We start from the raw sequence: 18,140 nt of genomic DNA, 5'->3' as shown, positions 1-18,140 counted from the left end.
CTCATGTGAAGTCTTGCATTTGGAATCAAAAGGATGCAAGAAGCCATGTAGCCCAAAGCCTGCAGGAATTTCCTTGCAGTGAGCTGAGTCAAAGTAGCCAAGGTTTTGAAAATTGAAGTCAGATGTACTTGTTTTTCTGGAGTCAGGAAGGCCTTTTGCAAGCTTGTGTTTAGAAGAGCTCCCAAAAGATCATTTGTTGAGAGGGGATCAAATGTGACTTTTTTGTGTTCACTGAAAATCCCAGTAGTAGGAGGAGACGCTGAGCAAACTGCAGATGTTGAAGTAAAAGATCCTTGCTGTCCGCCTGGATAAGGCAGTCGTCCAGATAGGGGTAAATTTGAATCCCTTGGAGTCTGCAATAAGCCACTACTGGAGCCAGGCACTTGGTAAAGACTCTGGGCGCAGTAGATAAGCCAAAGGGCAGTGCAGAGAATTGAAAGTGTCTCGAGCCTGCCTTGAATCTGAGGTATTTTCTGCGTTCCTGTCTGATGGGAATGTGTAAGTAGGCCTCCTTCAGATCCAATGTTACCATCCAAGCATCCTGGGAGAGCATGGGAAGAAGTTGTTGCAGAGTAAGCATCTTGAATTTTGGAATTTCCAGAAAAGTATTTAATACTGAGAGGTCCAGAATAGGCCTCCATGCATTTTGTTTTCTTGGGACCAGGAAAAGTCTGGAATAAAACCCCTTTCCCATCTCTGGCAGTGGAACAGGTTCTATGGCTCTCATGGCCAATAAAGTGTCCACCTGATTTAAGGCCACTGACCATTGATGTTTTGGCAGATCTGGCCAACCGTAAGACCTTGGCAGAGTATGAAAGTGGAATTTGTAGCCTTTTAAAATCACATCTAAAACCCATTTGTCCTGGGTTATATGCGTCCAATTTTGGTAAAAAAGAGATAGTTTTCCTCCGAGAGGATCTTCCAGGCGAGAAGGACCTGTAGCCCAACAGAGGGAGTCATTGGGTCTGCTTCCTTTGTGATTGAGGTCTGTCTTCTCCCCTTCTAGGTGAAGAAGCAGTCCACTGTCTTGACCTATAAGAGGCCTGTGTCTGTGCCCGGCCTCTAGACCATCTATATCTTCCCCTTTGAGGCCTGTCAGAAGTGGGAAAAGACCAATTTTTGGAGGGCCAATTTCTAGAAAATATAGGAGGCTGAACTTGTAAAAAATCTTTGACAGTCTGCATAGATTTTGCTTTTTCCTCCATCTTTTTAATAACCTCCTCAGCCTTAGATCCAAATAACACATCAGGTTGAACAGGGGCATCTAACAGTTTCGCCTTAACCTGCTCAGGTAAATTCTGCTCTCGAAGCCAAGCATGTCTCCTTACAACAGTACCAGAGGCTGCAGCCCTGCAAGAAGCTTCCAAGGCATCAAAACCACAGTGTAAACTATGTTTGCTAACTTGTTCAGTTGCATGCAAAACATCCTGTAATTCCTTGTCCTCTGCACAAGCAGAAAAGGTAGAAAGCCTTTGCTTTAAAACAGACAAAAGAAATTGCTGATACTTGAACATATGAAACTGGCAATTCAAAGCTCTAATAGAAAGAGTAGCAGAAGTATAAACCTTTTTGCCCCACCTATCCAAGGCACGAGAATCCTTTTCAGAGGGGATAGGATTTTTAGATGAAGCGGCCTTAGCAGCTTTAGAACCCTGAGAAATAGTTTCTGGATCTGCAGAAGGGTTCTTAAATAAGAATTGATGGGAATCAGGGACTCTGTAAAATCTATTAGGCTTAGAAGGAGCAGGCGGCAAGGAATCAGGATTCAGGTTAGCTTCAGAAAAAGCATCATCCACAATGTCAAGCACAGGTGGAATAGTCAAAGGTCTGTTTTGAGGGAGAAGGAGAAATTCTCCGAGTCTCTTCTTGGAGGCAGAATAATCCTGACCTTCCCAATGAAAATGCTCTCTCATCTCATGTAAAGTTTCCCCAAAAGAGAAATCTTCAGGGGGAGAAGCAGAGGGAATAGAGTCCTCTGCATCTGAATCCTCATAAGGAGGAAAAGAGTAATCCTGGTCAGAGGAAGAGACAGAAGACACAGAAGCCTGATCAGAGGAATCATAAGGTAAATCCTGTCTAGGCCTTTTTTCAGGAGGAGGGTGAGTACCCCTAATCATTGTAAGTAAATCCTCAGCCATCCGTAGTAATTGCTTCTGGGACTTGGGAGCTGAATCCAAAGCAGCTTGAGTAGAAACCCTTGGCTTTACAGGAGTTTTTGTCTTTGCCTTTGACTTTGTTGAAATAGTTATATGTGAAGGCCTGAAAACTCCCTCAGAAGCCGGTACCTGCACAGCGGTTCCGGACCCATCTGAAGGAGCGACGTCCGAAGGTCCTGCAGCAGATAAAATATTAGGCCTAGATGGCTCCCCATGGGAGTCCATGTCGGCCATCGGTCCAGAAGTGGCGGACGACAGGGGCTGCAAAAGCGCCTCACTGACGACCGCCGAACCCGAAGCTGACTCCGGCTGCGAAGAATCCTGTTTGGACCTCGGAGGCCTATCCTTGTCCTTGCGTTTCTTTTGAATTCCCGTTGTCGGTAAAGTATCTGATGACATCCTGTAATTAAATCGTCTACCGAAATAGTTCAGGGCCCAATCGTACCTACGCTTGATAGTGCGAGAATTAAACCTGGCACAGAACCGACAACAAGAAACGTCGTGGTCAGGGCCTAAGCAAGGTAGACAGTAAGAGTGGAAATCTTTATGAGGTATCTGTTTCCCACACGTTATACAATTATTAACTTTTTCTGACATCGGAGGAGCAAGAAAAAGGTTTCCCCAACAGGGTACTTCGCTTGAGAAGAGAAGTTGAAAACTTCGGACCGAAGTCAATCAAAGCACGTTGTTCTGAATACGCCAACCAATGACTTGCGAGCTGCTTTCCACCGCATGGCAAGAAAGACTGGAGAAGATGGCGTCGGCTGTCAGCTATGTACCTCTGCGTTCTGACGTCAGGGTGCTTGCTGGTACAGCCGACGCCGGACCCAGACTTTGGAATTCTGGCCGACCTCGGGCTGTCTGCCGGCAGGATCACCCTACAGTTATGACTGCAACAGTGAAACACGAAGAACATCCACATTTGCCTGGACCAAAATGAGGCTAAGAGGATGACTGATGCCTTGCACAGTAAAACTTTCTATAAGATACCTGTCATAACAGGAAAAGGAGGGAAGGTATATAGAAGACCATGTGGCCAAGGATGGACCAAAGTATCCCTAGACATCTATCTCTATGAAGGGAAAAAGGCAAAGTAGCTGCTGCATTTGGTATTGGTCAGTGAGGCAAAAATGTAGCAAGGCTGGTCTCAAAAGTGAAAGTTCACATGCACTACAGACTGAGGTCCACTCATGAGGCTAGATACAACAGTTAAGCCTACCCTCTAGGAGATTGGTCAGACCTGGAATATGTGTTACAGCCAGAAATCTCTAGGAAAATATCCTCCTCTGCCACACTCTCTTGGCCTCTCAGCAGCAGAGGCATAAGTGGGTTCATCCTTGCTTGTTGATGTACCACTAGAGAGATGCTGTCCATGAGGATAGACATCTCACCCTGGGGAAGGAAGTCCTGTAGAATATGCCATGCTATGAGAATCACCCTCCTCTTTAGGACATCAATGTGAAGATGAGCTTCTTGTTGTGACTATGTTCCTTGGAAAGTTCTCCCCTCTAAATTCCTCCCAGCCCCAGACAGTAGGCATCTGAAGTGACAATGGGCAATGTGAGAGACAGCCTGACGGAACCCAGAATGACTGTATCCACCAGAACAGACACATACAAGAAGGTCGAGAGGGTAGAAAAACAGATCACCCTGCAAAGTGTCCACTGAAGTACTCATGTAATATCCAGTTTGTGGAACTAGAATTATGGAAGCTGTGATTATGCCTAATACTTGTAGCTCCAAGGAAGTATGAAGAGAGGTCTCTTGAAGTATGAACATCACACATCTGAGAGACAAAACTGACGGTTAATAATTTTGCAGTTTTTAAGGTCGTGTCCAGATGACATACAATTAATTCTGTGGTTGACAAAACACTAGCATGGATTTTATTTTGTGAAATGCCAAGGACAGACAAACATTACAAAAAGTCCATGTAACAGCTGACTATAACACTTCTAACCTGGTATATTTTGCAATATATAATGCCTGTTCGGCATTCTACACGGGAAAGACCAACAGGAAACTTAGATTTAGAATAATGGAACACCTACTGAACATCAGGAATGCAACTTTAACAAATCTCTTAGCTAAGCATGACAATACAATGGGACCCACACATACATTCAGATTCTTAGTAGTGGAAAAGATTTGGGAAAATGAATGGGGAGGGGACATAGTAAACCAGACCGAAACATCTGAGACTAGATGAATTGTCAGACTAAGGGCTGATAGAGGAAGGGAACTGAACGATAGGATTCACCCTAAAACCCATTCTAAAAAACAGAAAATGTTTTAAATAATTTGTATTATTCATATGAAAATGCATTTTTAGCTGTATTTTAGCTACAGTACTATAACTGATGAACTGATGGTATGTATAAACATTTTTTTAAGTTTTTTTTGGCAATGCATTAAAGTAGTAATTGATAGATAGTTACTCATGTTATCTGATTGGCTGATGATTAATGACACTGTATATAGTCTGTTGTGATTTTAAGTGATATTATGGTCTGAAAAAGTGGTGTGCCTCACCACAAAAACGCTAACCTAAATAAAGTTGCTTGTTTTTTTATCTTTCATTTGTGGATTGTGACTTCCTGTAACATTGTTTGGTCCGCTGAATGCTGTTGGTGACTATTACAAATAGTCAGGCACAATAAGAAAATCCCTTACTTCAGTAAACCTTCCAAGTACAGGAACACTCTGAACCCTTTGAACAGAAGATGAGCTGTGACTTACCACCGTGCACCTGTTGACCACCAGTGGGTATGCTGTGGAGAGACCAAATGTTCAGAACTGATAAGAACTGGCTTACAGTCAGACATGGAGATACTTTCTGGATGGTTTTGCAACCTTTATGAGAAAGTAAGCATCTTAAAGGTCTACTAAGCACATGTAGGCAAGGATGGATGGATAGACAGGACTGTGGCCATCCAAAATTCTGGCTGTTTAGATCCAAAAATAGGCCTGAGGCCCTTTATTTTTGTTGGGACTAAATAATCTGGACTAGATTCCTGGTCTGGTGGGACCTCCTTGATCTCCCTTTTTTGAAGGAGCTGGGAAATGTTTAGAGTTGCTGCTCTCTTTTGTCAGGATGGCATATCCTAGGGAGGAGATGATTGATCAGGCATTGATATGAAGGGAATGATGTAGCCTCTGGATATGATGCTCCTCTCAGTTGCCTTGAGCTTTGGCCAACCAAGAATCTAAGTGAAGAAATAGTTGACCACCAACTGCTTCCACAGTGGAGCAGTTAGAGTTGCTTTCCAAAAAAGGACTCCTGAACCTCTACTTTTGCAGACCTCCTCTGCCTCCTTGGCAGCATCCACTGAAGGCCCCCCACCCCCGTCAGGAAGGCCCTGGGTGTGCAAAGTAATCAAAACAAATATATATATATATATATATATATATATATATATATATATATATCTATATCTATATACACACACACACACACACACACACACACACACACACACATTTTTTTTTTAAACCAGAGTGCCTTACTACCATCTAACTCCTTGTAAAAGGACATGGGGGGGAGGTCTCACAGCAGACTCCAGGGGGAGACAGCATCTTCTCTTCCTGTCACAAAAGACACAACCAGCCTCTACCTGATCCACTTGCTGGGTTATGAAGCAGTCTAACGGAGAGGTTTGTGACAGACAGCATGGTGCACATTCGTAATTCAAGTGGCTTCCTTGTGTCTAGAATGGGAGGTCATCTCATAGAATCAAGAGCCTGTTCTGCCAGATCTCACTGGAATCTTGTCATATAGGTAATATAAGACTGACACCCAAAGGAAAAAGATTCCAGAGGTATGCATACCTCCCAATTCGATCCATCATCCTGGAGTATAAAGCTCACTTCAGAGAGTTCTTTCATAGTGGCAGCTGAAACAATAACAGAATCAACAAGAGGGCCCCTGCTACAGTGTGGTCTGTTCTTGGCCAAGTGCAAAACTTTGTTGGGCTTTGTGGGAAATAAATTCTATAATGTCTGGCTCTTGCCAAGGATTAATCGTCAGGTCAGAGGGAGAGGCCATCCAGGAAGTAGAGTGGCCAGGCATTATCAGACAGCACTTTTTCCTTCAGTGAAGGTGGGGGGGTTGGGGGGGGGGTGGCAGGCCAAGTACCATTCTGATGCATTAATTCTGGGATCTCCCCAAATATAGGATCTTCAGGAGGGGGACAGGGGAAACCTTCATCTGGGTCAGTGCCCGGGGTGAGTTATTTTCTGGGGAAAATATAGGTCTCCTCTACACTTTCAGAAGTCATCTGAAGACCCATAATTGTCTTGGGGTTCTTGTTGAAGGGGAGGGGGTTGAGGTATTCAGTGCTGCTCTGTCTTTTGGGATGATGATGACTAGCGAATTCACAATATACCAGGGTCTGACAAACTTGAATTGCAATAGAAACCCAGGCAGACAAGAGGACACTGAAATTAGAACAGACTCAATCCACATGGAAGACGGGGCAGACAGCTCAGACAAGGAAGCCCACTTGATATTAATAGGCCAGTCGGCTCCAGTACTGATACTGGTACCAATACCTCAAAATGCTGAAGTCCTCTAGACGGACAATACTGCTGAATAGGTCGACACCTAAAACAGTCCTGAAGACTCAACATACAGGACCCAGTGGAAACACAGACTCTGCTAAAAGTAGGATTGGGTTTGAGTACTTTGAAAGCAATGCTGACACTGCTGGACAAGAACCTATTGATGCCCAGTGAGGATGCGTAGGGATTGTCATCAGCTCTGAAACCACCTGCATCAAGATACATGCCTTGGAAGGAGCAGCAATTACTGGAGTTTGTGGGCCATTCTAATCTATCCTAAAAACACACAGGATTGGGGTGACGCACACACTGAAAATCATAATACTGAATGTGTAATTTTGACATGCCAAAAAATCAAAATACCTACTCTCCTATATGTATTGAGCACTGGACTTAATTACCATACAGGACTCATGTTACTACTTGTTTCAGAGTTTCAGTAACAGGCACTGTACGTATGTAGGACAAGTATGGCATTAGTAGGTATTTTTAGTTCACAATTGTAAAATTTTGACTTTGCATTCAGTATTATGACTGTCAACAGACCTGTTGTTAGGTACTCACATATATTTTGTATGCAAATATGGGGCCCAGGGGAGGGAATAATTACATAGACATTATTTGCTAACTAAGCCTACTGAAAAGAAAGCACAAAATTTCGTATCTCAAAGAAGATTACAGCTCTGGAGGACCACATCTATAAATTATGGCAGCAAACGAGATCTGAGAAACTGTGAGGATGCAAGTGCACTATGAGAGAAGGAAGGAGTTCAATTGCTGGAGAAAGCACCATAATGGAAAAGTTGCCAGCTCAGATCAAGTGAGGTTTAAAAACTTACACCCCAAATAAGCCACAGTATAAATATTAAACTGCAGCATGGGATGTATGTAGTAGGATTAATTCCTATGTGTATAACTTCAGGATAACAAACGTATACTGTTTAGGGTGTCACTGTCTTATAGAAGGTACTTCTCATATTTAACTTTCTGATGATTATGTATGTCATAGGGCTCAAGTCATGGATACTGTGTGCCTACAGTGGTGAGGAAATTCTTATGTTATGCAACTTCTAAGTAAGGACATGGCATCTAGGTCCAAAGAGGTCATTATCTCGCTGTACTCCACCCTCATCAGATCAATCATAAGAATACAATGCTCCCTTTGGTATGTACATGACCAGGCGTATGCAGCAACTAGAGATACTTCAGGGGTTTCTTACAAAAATAATACAAGGTGCAACAAACCTGCCTTATGCAGAGTGCCTTAAAGCCCTTTCCCTTTACTCAGTCTGCTATAGATTGCTGAGGGGTCATCTATGCCTACATTACAAGGCATCCACAAAACCCACACTTATGAATCTCCTGCATATTCGTTGTCAAACAGTACCAGAAATACAAGGTCTAGGGACCTGAAATTTGACTTTAACAGAACATGCTGGAGATACAGATGTGTCTCCCAGAGACTGCCCCTCCTATGAAACAGGCTTCTCATTCACATGAAGCTGAGTATCTGTTGCCCAGTTTAAGTACAACCTAGGCCAGTGGATGGGAACAGGAAATTTACACCAGGCCTGGCGCCAATGTCCCTTATGGTTAGGGGTAGCTAAGAGATGCCTGTCCCTTGGTTTTATTTGGATACAGGACATCATTATTCTTTTGGGAAAAATTGGCTAGGCTTAGAAAGGCCCTCTGGGCCATTAGCCTAGTAACAATGTATGAATCTATGAATCTAAATGCATCCCAGAACAAGCCCAAGTTCTAAAAGCAAACTTACATGTCACCTATGTATACATCTGCACCAGATTTCTCCCTGCAATGGTCCAGATGACAAACTGGAAAAAAACCCTCCTTCAAACATGGAACTCAGTAACTGGATATAGAGGCTTCCAAATCTTTTAAGAACTATCAGTAAAGATACACTGAAGACTTTCTTAGATCTCCGCTTCAAAGTTATCTTATTTACTTTTACTGCTTTCATCTATCTTGGAAGTTCGAAAAAAGAACATCTGTAGTTTGGTTTCTTTAAGTGCTATATATTTATACAATATCAGGTGACTGCAGTGTTGAATTTGTGCTATCGGTATATGTATGGAACAAGGGACAGGATTCTTAGAGCACAGACCTGCACGGCACCCCAGCTATATATGTAAGAGGGTGAAAAGCCATGAGGCAGTAGTGCACTATTGATTTACGTTATGAATAACACCTGTTATGTCCAAATAAACCAAGCAGTATCAGCTCCAAAGCAGGGTTATAACCACCGACTCCCCAGGATTTACCCCACCCCAGTCTGACCCAAATGACAACTTACTAACAGTAACTGGCACTTCGACTTTTTTTCTTCCATATACATTACAATACTTCGTAGAAGAGGCCACTGACACCACTCTAGTGGCAGTAACCCCCCTCTGTACTCATAGAAACTACTACTAATTGTACTCATAGAAACTACTACTAATTAGACTGCTAGTCTGATACCCAGATCACAATTTCTGATCCTCTTTTAATCAGCCCACCAACAGCATGTTATAATAGCTCATGACTTAACAGCTTCTCTCTTCAAAAGAGCAGACAGCATCAGTGGCAATAATGCAGTGAGAATACCCTTCACCAGAAAAAAGACATCAGCCACAGTCTTTGTTAAATAACTACATTAAAAAAACACACACACTTTACTATTAAAAAATCTGATTTTAAGCTGTTCTCAAAATTACAGCTCAGCAAGAAGAGCACAGATTCACAGTAGCAAGCAGCACACCTTTAGTAACAGAAGCTCCACTGCTGGGGAACGCAACACTATATGGATACACTTAGCTGCAGTTTTAAATGCTATGCTACAAAATATTTACATAAACACAGTATACTTTGGCATAAAAGCATTATATTACAGTACAGAAACAAGAAGAGTTGCTTAAATTTAGTATAATTTTGACATAATCACCAATAAGGGAGACTTCTGCTCCTCAACTCCACATCAGATGTTTTTAGTTTGTTTTCCTGAGGAACTATTACAAAGTGGGGGCAGTGGCCCCTTTAAAGGTGGTGACGTCAAAATTAATCCACAAAAATAATACATCACATTAACGAAATGTGACCAGGGAATAAAAAAAAACAAGGTCTAAGATCACAGTGAAAACCATCCGTTGTCAGTTTTCCCTATCAACATCTTCAATATTTTGCAAGTCCCATGATCCGTGTTCTATCATTTTGCAGCCTCAACATTATATTATTGCAGAAAAAACAAAAAATAAAATATTCTCACACCTGATACTACACAAGTCATAAAAAAGCAAGCTGCATACTACAGCTATTAAAAGTAAGTTGCAATACTTCTGCCATTATTAAACACAATTAATAGGTTAACTAAATGACAGCCTTTGGAATGATAGTTCTTCCTGTCAAGTGAAGTGTCAGTTATTCAGTCCCCACCCACCACCTGTGTGACCACTGTTAAGACTATGGCTAACCTTCTAATCATCTGATTTTACATATAAACAGTACTGGGATTGCACAAATAAAGAAAAGAACACATTTCATACAGACAAGAGTGTTGACACAAAACTAAGTGCATCTGGAAATGTTACTTCCAGTTACTTCTAGCTTATGTATGAAGCTTCAGGATGAAAAAGTCCAACAAACCTACAATCCAAGTACACTGATGTACTTTCTTTTGCCCATTTGAATTACCCATGTCCAACTCCAAACAAGGAAAAAAGACAGCACTGGTTTTTGTGCAATACAATGCAGGGAGTTAAGAGATGTCAAACACTCAAAACAAATCTGTTTTTCCTTTTGAAACAAGCTGCAGAATTTTGAGACAGTACTGTTGTCGGATGATGTAATGCAGCTTATGAAGGAAGCACTGACTAAATAGTCAAACAATTTAAATCAGTGAAAGAAAACGGCTCTAAGTTCAACTGAAATAATGAAAATAAAAATTATGTACTCACCATAATTAAGCATGTGTGTTGTCCATTTTCATTCTTCAACAAATGGGTCTTGGATCCGGCTCGGACGCATTTGCTTTAGACTCTTGAGCTCCTTTACCCATAATGCCTCAGAGCCCTGCAATACCTTACACTGAGTTTGTACTCAACAAAGCAAAATTCGTTATGGCCCACATAAAAAGAAAAGATACAAAGACAGAGGCTCAAACCAGCACAGTGCTTCCAATATGTCTATCAATTCACTCCAAGAAAAAAGGTAAGGGGAAGGGGGGTTGAGGAAGAATGAAAATGGACAACACAGATGCATAGTTATAGGAAGTATACAACTTTTGTATTGGATGTTGTCATATTCATTCCTCAACAAATGGGACACAGTCCCCAGCTACGAGAACCTTTAGTGTCCTTCATGGAAGGCTATTCTGGAGGACCACAGAACGAAAGGCAGCTCTGCCTTCTTGAAATGAGATCCAGCTTGCAATGAGTGATAAAGGTATAGGCACTAGACAAAGTGGCTACAACACAAATACCATCAATACAAAGAAGCTCTGGACCAGAAAGAAGGTGAAGTAGCCAAAGATCTAGTGGAGTCAGCTTTTGGTGGTATTGGCAGAGACAAACCTCGTTGAGTATAATCAAAATGAAAGTCAATCTGGAAACCATTTTGCTAAAGTAACTTTGCAGACTGGTTTTCCCAGTCTACTGGGGGCAAAGGAGACTAACAACTGATCAGTTTTCTGAAAACCTTTGTCCTATGAAGATAAAAACAGAGCTGTCTATGCACATCTGAGAGATGAAGCATGCATTCACCTTTATAAGAAAAATCTGGAAAGAACATAGGTAAATTAATGGCTTGATTGAGGTTAGCCTCCAAGGCTACTTTGGGCAGAAATGGTGGATTACTACATACAGTTACTCTGTGGAAAATCAAGTAAGGAGATTCTGAGGAGAGCACATGGAGTTCAGAAACTCGCCTCGCGATTTCAGCAATGGCTACTAGAAAGATGGTCTTCCAAGAAAGGAACCTGAGATCAGACTTCGCCAAAAGGGAGGCCAAGTCAAACTCTGCAATAACAGCATAAGATCCCAGGGTGGAGTAGGGTCTTTAATTGGAGGTCTATGCAAAAAAGTAACTTTAAGGAAGGTTTTGCATAATTTGGAAGAAGCTAAGGGGAAAACATTATCTCCAGTATGATAAAAAAAAATCTAAAAGCTAGCTGGAAAAGCTAGTCCCTTCTTGAAAAACGGAAGCATGAAAAATCTAAAACAGCAGGAATAGATGCTGTAAAAGGATCCAATTCTTTCTGATGGCCCCAATAAGAAAACCTCTTCCATTTGCTCTTGTAAAATTTTCCTAGTGGAGGCTTTTGGGGATGACAGCAAAATCTGACAAACCAGGGAAGAAAGCCTGGGCTGCCTATCCATCATTGAATTGGGGAAAGCATGCAGTCAACTTGAAGCCTGGAAATGTCTGGGTGTGCCATCCCTATGGGAGGAAAGATCAGATCTGGACTGGAGTCCAGTGTCTAAGGAGGACACAGACGAGACCACAGGAAGGGGAACCACACGAGGCAAGGAGGATAACCTTGCTCTTCAACAGAAGTGTTTTCTGAAGAAATATGGGGATTAAAAGTAAGGTGTGAATAAGTGCAAAGGAGATCGAAGGGACAAACATAAATTAGACCATCTCTCAGTGACTCCCCTCGGGAGGGATTAGGGCAAAGAACCTGCTGCATTTGTTGCTGAGGGTAGAGGTGAATAGATCACAACAAGGTTGACCCCATCAACGGGGGATCATCTCTGCCACTGCTTGATTGAGATACCACTCGTGAGTTATCATAATAGTCTTGCTGAGTTTGTCAGCTAGCACGTTGTGTTCCCCTGGATATGTGTTGCTGTAAGAAATCTACTGAAGGAGATCTCCTACTGCACACTCTCATTGCTTCTTGACAAAGGGGGTAGGACCAGTTTCTGTCTGTTAGGATAGCAATTGTTCCCAGAGGAAGACTTCTTAAAAGCCTGCAACACTAGCAGGACGTTCCTCATCTCCAGGCGATTGATATGCAGATTGGTCTCTTCTGGGGACCAAGTGACTTTGACCATCTTCCCCAAAAAATGTCGCCCCAACCCAACTGGGAGGCATCTGTGGTTACCATGGCTACCAGGGGTGGAAATACAAAGGGACGTCCCTGACAAACTTTGCTGGACTATACCCAATAAAGCAGGGAATCCTTACAAACTCAAAAAAGTTTTACCGGAGAGGACAGGGGCTGTAGAAGAATCGACCACTAAACAGTCCACTAAAAAACACACATATGGAAAAGAGCCGTCAGGACCAAGAATAGCAGCAGCCATTGATCCCAATGCCTGAAGAATCAGTTTCGCTGGAGGAGAAGGGTGTGAAAGAATCTTTCTGACCTGCAATCTTAAGGAATATACTCTCTTTGATGGAAGAGAGGTCAGCTGACTGGTGGTGTCCAGACAAGCTCCTATAAACTCCAAGACTTGACTGGATTGAATTTGGGACTTGACAAAATTGACTGTGATCCCTAAAGACTGACAGAACTGGAGTAAGAAGTTCCTGGCCTTTTCGAGGAGATGTCTGATTGAGGCAGTAAGTAGCCAGTCATCTAGGTAAGGAAATACTCTGAATCTAAGCAGTCTAAGATGAGCTGCTACCACTGTCATGCACTTAGTGAACACCCTGGGGGCTGTGGTGAGACAAAAGGGAAGGGCTCTAAATTAGTAATGGCTGGCCCCCAACTGAAACTGTAGGTATTTCTGAGAATGTCTGTTCACTTTGATGTAACAGTACACATCCTGAATATCAACAGGGCACACTCAGTCATCTTTCTGTAGAAGAGGTTGAATGGACTGAACCATGATCATCCAGAACTTGGGAGTTCTTTACAAACTGATTTAGATTGCTGAGGTCCAGAATGGTTCTCAGGTCCCCTGTTTTCTTTGGCACTAAAAAGAACACCGAGTAAGTTTGAATCCTCTCTGGTATGGTGGGACTCTTGTATGACTCTTGTCTAGCAGTTTTTGAACTTCTACGGCTGATAATTCCTGCTGATTGGGTGGAACACTGGGGGATCTTTTCCATTTGGATGCTGGGATTTGCAAAAAAGGGAATGAAATTACAGGATTACAGGAGGTTATTAAGCTACAGACCCGGAGGTCATTTAAAGCCTAGCCATTTCATGCCAATATAACACCATATTCTAGTCAATTCCCAGGATTGTATTTAATAATGACTGCCCCATGTCCAGGAGGGTTGTGGGCGCTATCCCTGGTAAGAATTTACGGTGCCCAATCCAGTCGTCCAGGTTCCTTTTGAACAGTGTCATAGAGGTGCTCTGATTCACATGAATTGGCAGCCTATTCCAAGGACACAGCAGTCGCTGGGAGACAAAAGTCTCCCTCCAGCACATCCTATTCAAGTCGCAGGACATATTTAGGTCCCTGGAATGGGTATCTCCAGGCCCGTTTGATTTATGGATGTGCAGCAAATTCATTAGGTTTGTGTTAAAGACTGCTCTGTAAGCCAGGCATAAGTATCACCTAAGAAGTTTATATGATACTGAGTTTAGTGACAGGAACTTTACTCAGTCTGTGTAAGGCATGTGCCAGAGTCCTCTTGATCTTCTTTGTTAGAAACCTCTGAGCTCTCTCCAGTTGCTGCAAGTACTTTGTACAGTACATGCCAAAAGGGGCGTTATACTCAATTGTGGGCCTGATTAGTGTCGAGTATAGAGGGGTTATAACCTCCTTTGCTCTACAGGTGATGCCTTTGCTAATCAAGTGTGTTACATAGAAAACCTTCCTTACTACAGTAGACACATGGTGGTCAAAGTTAAGGTTGCAGTCTACTTGTGATCCCAGATCTCTTACCACTTTGTAGGTACATAGGGTATTGTTATTAGATAGTGTGAAGGGACATTGTTTTTACCAAACGGAATGATGATGCATTTCTTTGCATTTAGTTTGATACCGTGTCTAAGACACCAGTCGTTGGTTTGCATAAGACCCTCCTAAAGTATACAGACATCATCTGGGGATTCAATAATTGTACCCAGGTTACAGTAGTCAGCAAACTTAGTCAGCCACAGCCCATTAGTTTTGACCTGAACGTCTGAGAAGTATATACCAAACAGTAGGGGGCACAGCACTGACCCTTGTGGCATCCCACTGATAACAGGTCTGTTGGTTGATGTGGAGTCACCCACTTTAATAGTGTGTGTCTGGTTTGTGAGCCAGTTGGCAACCCATCTTAAAACAAAGGGGTTTACATTCAGTTTGCTAAGCTTATCAGTAATGCCCAAGTGTGAGATTGTGTCAAAGGTCTCGGCCAAGTCAAGGTACGCTGTGTGCACAAATTTGCCCTCAGCAATGGTTCTAATCACATTTTCGAAGAAATCCACCAGGTTTAACAGGCAGGATCTGCCCTTGACAAAGCCGGATTGGGTCGGATCCAGGGTATGGAATCGTCCCTGTCTTTATTTACAAGGTCCATGATGATACATTCCATGGCCTTACAGATCTAGCTGGTCAGACTTATGGGTCTATAACTCTCTGGATCTGTTGCTACGCCACCTTTGTGGAGGGGAATAACTGTTGCTGTACTCCATTCTGCAGGAACATAGCCTGTGGTTAAGCTGTGATTGAATAGGGTACTTAATAGTGACGCTAGTTCATGTTTTAGTTTGTTTAAAAGACAGCTTGGGATGCTGTCTAGTCCCATACAGGCTGTGCTTTTTGCCTTAGATAAGGTTTTAAAGACCTGCTCTTCATATATGTAGGGTGGGGGGAAGTTGGGGGCAAGGTTTGTGATAAGTCTGGAGGGGATAAGAAAGTGAAATTTTCATCAAATCTATCTGCCAACAGGTTCGCTATCTCTGGGGGATCATTGTGTGTGGTATCATTAGTCACTAGTTCGGCACATGTTTGGGTCCTACCTTTTAGGCTGCATACATAGCAGTAAAAGGCCTTATGGCTTATTTATTTGACATTTGTTTACTGGGGTGGTCCAACTGGGTCTACAGAACCAATTTTCAGTGGAGGCCCGGGTAGAAAAGCTCCCCATACAGTGCAATACAAATACACTACAGTCCAAAAAACAATACAAATGACATGAAAAATACTATACAGAAAAAGATGATAAAACGTAAGATAGGTTACAAGATATACTACATATCTGGACAATTTTATAGATATATATCATTACAGACAATTTTTGTCATTCTAACAACATATACGTAGCCTATGAGTAGATAAACTGTACAAAAGTAGTACATTGGTAGCACAATGTATGACATTGGTGGTTATAGTACATGAAAAATAAAATGTTGGTTTCAGTTAGGAAAATAATAGCAGAAAAGCTAGTGATGCAGAAAGATAGTGAGAGAGTAAGAAGAACAGAGGCATTACAGACTAAGCAGTAGATTAAGGATATGGTATAAAATCAGAGGAGTTACGAGAGACATTAGGATCTTGTAGACTGTGAAGGAGTGTGATGTGACAGAAGAAGAAAATGAAGCTAGCGTGGAAGAAGAAGAGATGAGCGTAAGGCTGTATTTGCACAGGAGCACAGCCATGTATTTTTGAGATGATTTTTTAAAGAGGCTTTAAAGCAGGTTAGGTCAGGCATAGACCTGGTAGCTAGAGGTAGTGAATTTCATAGTTAAGAGACAGAATATGAATACAGAGAGTGACCTGTTTTTGTGGGTTTTGAGATAGCTAAGAGATTTTTGTTTTCTGATCAGAGGGATCTATTTGGTGTATAAGGTGTGACCAAGCTGGCTAGTGCAGGGCAGACAGTAAGCTTGAAAATAAGGTTGTGCAAAGTGGATAGCTGAATAAAAGCAAGTTGGTTGGGAAGTTGTCCTTGGCTGTGGATTGCAAAGTTTTTCAAAGTTACCTTTACAGGATTTGACATGTTGTCTTATTTGCCTGTCGAGGCTGAAGAGGGTGCTTTTCCACTGTGGGGGCCTCGCCTTATTTACCGTAGACAGCAACTTTCTGTGTTTGTTGTAAAGTTTCCTGATGCTGGATATCCACCAGGGTGGCTTGTTTTTACTTGGGGCTCTGGCTCTGATTCTCTCTGGAACAGCCAAGTCTATACACTTATACAAGTGATTGTACAGGGTTTTAGTGTAAGCTTTGGTGTAGTTACCATTTTCAGCTGGGGTGGGGCTTGGAATGCATTTATACCTTCCCCTAGGAGTGTACAGTTTGGTGTGCTGAAGTATTTTAGTTCAACTTCGCCCTTTGTGAGTTCTGGTGTTAGTGCCAGTTTGAAGGCGACTGATCTGTGGTCAGATTTAAAGAAATGAGGGTCCGACAGTTGTGATGGTGCATCTGTTTGTCATGTTAGGGAGGACCAGATCTAGTATGTTTGCTCCTCTTGTTGGCGTTTGAACAATTTGTTCCAGGGCATTTGAATTAATGTTAATGAGCTTTTGCGCTATCGAGTTAGGGCTAGTGTAGATTTCCCAGTTGATGGTGGAATAACTGAAATTCCCCATGACCTGAGTGCTTGGCAATATTTGGATTGACTCCAGTTTAGTCAAGTAGGCCTTGTGCACATCATGATCCATGGAGGAGGATCTATAACTGGCTATGATTTGAATGGGGGTCTTACCCACTGTAATCTGAACTTCGAGTAACTTCATGGAGTTTTCCTGTCTAACTAGTCGGGAAGTGAATTTATCTCTAATATAGATAGAAACACCACCTCCTTCGGTTCACACAAGTTCACTTTGCAGTCTGAAGGTGTGGAAGGCATTGTAGCCTTGCAAGGCCATGGTACACTCTGAGGCCTTGAACCAGGTTTCTGTGACTGCACAGACAACTTCAACCTGCAGTGATAGGAGTGTTTTCAGGGTGTGCAGTTTTTGGTTTATGCTCCTAGCATTTAGTGGCATAATGCCTTATTTTCTATGATTGGCAATTTTCACGTCGGTAATTTTGTTTGAGACCTTGCCTAAAAAAGGCATTATGGGGAAGGCAAGAGCTTCTGCCAGCAGCCGAAAGTCAAGTGGTGCCAGGTGCAAACCATCTCTGGCAAAGCAGCGAGGTTTGTTGACCATGTCATCCCAGGTTGACAGAAAATGGATACCCTCTGAATGACACCAAAAACTAAGACAATTATTGAAATTGATCATTTTTTTTAATACTGCGGCATCATTTTAGGTGAGGGTAATATGCTGCTCAAAGCTAAGGACATACCTGCCTGGAACACATACTTAGAGCTCAAGCATGTCTCTCTTCATATAGTCCAGTGAGGTAAGTCTCAGGTCATTCACTCCAACATGAGCTATGACAGAGTCATAATGGTGGTAGTTGCAGAGAGACCCGAGTACATGTGTGATCTGATGAATCCTGGCACCGGGCATGCAGCTGACCATGATTTTCTCCTTATTTAACCTAGTGAGCGGGACATCCGTGTGTCTCACTACGGAGTCTCCAATGACAAGAA

General features: G+C 42.4%; 1 protein-coding gene across 3 annotated transcripts in view; it reads right to left on the bottom strand.

Annotated features, from left to right (window-relative positions):
* Positions 1-18,140, bottom strand: part of B4GALNT1 (beta-1,4-N-acetyl-galactosaminyltransferase 1) — a 2,012,712-nt gene that overhangs the window by 1,955,796 nt on the left and 38,776 nt on the right. The window lies entirely within an intron of this gene.

The sequence above is a fragment of the Protopterus annectens genome, chromosome 9.part0 (genome assembly GCF_019279795.1).
Source record: "Protopterus annectens isolate FY-2018-M chromosome 9.part0, PAN1.0, whole genome shotgun sequence".
Taxonomy (NCBI): Eukaryota; Metazoa; Chordata; order Ceratodontiformes; family Protopteridae; genus Protopterus; species Protopterus annectens.
This window is presented reverse-complemented; position numbering and strand designations above follow the sequence as displayed.